We start from the raw sequence: 1,704 nt of genomic DNA on the forward strand, positions 1-1,704 counted from the left end.
TCAGCCTCCCCATATCATTACCTAACCATTTGAGGGGGAAACCCCAAAACTGATCTTAGAACAGTCTCTAGGTCAACTTCATCCCACTTCTCTATCAATGCGTGTAACCCTATACAGTATGTGGAGACTCAAACGTTAAAGCTGGTGACTTTCATATAACTTGGTGTTACAGTACATTGTTGTACTGTTTGAAAGTATTGTGCAGATTGTGTAATGCGTGATGGATTATTGTGAATTTGTCTATAGGAGCCACATGGCAAATAAACAGCCTGTATAACATCCTCCTAGGCATCAAGGACCCTGTGGACTTTGTCCCTCCTTTCTTCTGCAAGAGGAGACTGGAGAGGCAGGTGACTTCTTCAGTGGACTACAGTCCCTGGCCAAGTAGCTTCAGTAACAAACACCAAGAGAGTGCCTCAAATCACTGATCACATCAGTGTCCGCCTTGTCTGCAATCTGGCAGTGGCATTCAATGATTCCTCCATATTAAACCAAACACAGTAGGATGTAGAGATTATTTGAAACTCTAAAGTGTTAGTGGAGCAATGTGATCTGCACTACTGATATTCCTGTTTGACAGTATGATTAGAAGGGGGGGAGAGAGGAGTAAAAGGTTTTTCATTCCGTCACTGTGTTTACTGTCTCCACATGTTTCTCTGCTCTTACAGTGACTGAATGAAATATGAATGAAATAAAACAAGAAAAAAGCTAACTTCAGTCACTTTTTTTGCTCTCGTTAAAAAACATTCAGGCTGGTTACTCAAGCCTAGGACCTTTCATTGGGAAACACAAAGATTACACTAACAGGAACTGGACATGCTGAGTGGGCTATATATGCAGCCAGTGATTGGTGATGGGAGGTGTAAATGGTTTGATTGATGAGAGGGGAGGAGATGTATACGTTTCAGGTGTGGTCTTTCTTCCTGAACTTTAGTTAAGTCACACATAACACCAGTGAAATAGATTAATTTAAATTCCAATGCAATAATTGAAATGGCATTTATTTTGGGGATTTTTCAGTTCTTGAATTGGAATTTCAATTCATTGAATTGAAATGTAATTGATCCCAAACCTGTGAAAGCAGCACTTTTTATAGACCTCTGTTTTATCATAAATCAATTTTGATTTTGATTTGGAAATGAAGTGCTACCATGTTATGTTAGCGTTAGACAATATGTCAGTTAATTACTGATTTGCCTCTGCTTGCTCTGACTCGGCTGCGTGTGTGTTAAGTCCTTATTGTTTTTTCCATTGACGTGTCCCAAGTCCCATGATAGTGACATGCCAAATCTGATGTTACATTCGCCTCAAGGGAATATTAAGGATGTGTGTGTTATACAAGACTGTGTGTGTGTGTCTACCATTGTACCGTTTTGAGTGATTTTGCACCTCACTACACAAATTAATAAAATGTTTTTCAAAAGAGCTGTGTGGAACAAGCAATAAAAACACTAAGCTATACTCCCCCCACACCCAGCTCTCATTTACATACCTGCTTTTATGAGTTATTTGGGTCATTATATTTCAAGTTCAAGTAGGCCTATCGTAAATGGAGGGACTTTAGTAGGCTATGAGTTGGATGGCGCAGCAAAAGAGCTAATGATATGCCCTCCCTCCCATCGGCGCCAATAGTCTAAAGCCTACATACAGTACATCTTCAGAACTCTGTTTGACAGTCGTCAGTGCGTTCTGCCTGACGCGCAG

The sequence above is a fragment of the Oncorhynchus clarkii genome, chromosome 8 (assembly GCF_045791955.1).
Source record: "Oncorhynchus clarkii lewisi isolate Uvic-CL-2024 chromosome 8, UVic_Ocla_1.0, whole genome shotgun sequence".
Lineage (NCBI taxonomy): Eukaryota > Metazoa > Chordata > Actinopteri > Salmoniformes > Salmonidae > Oncorhynchus > Oncorhynchus clarkii.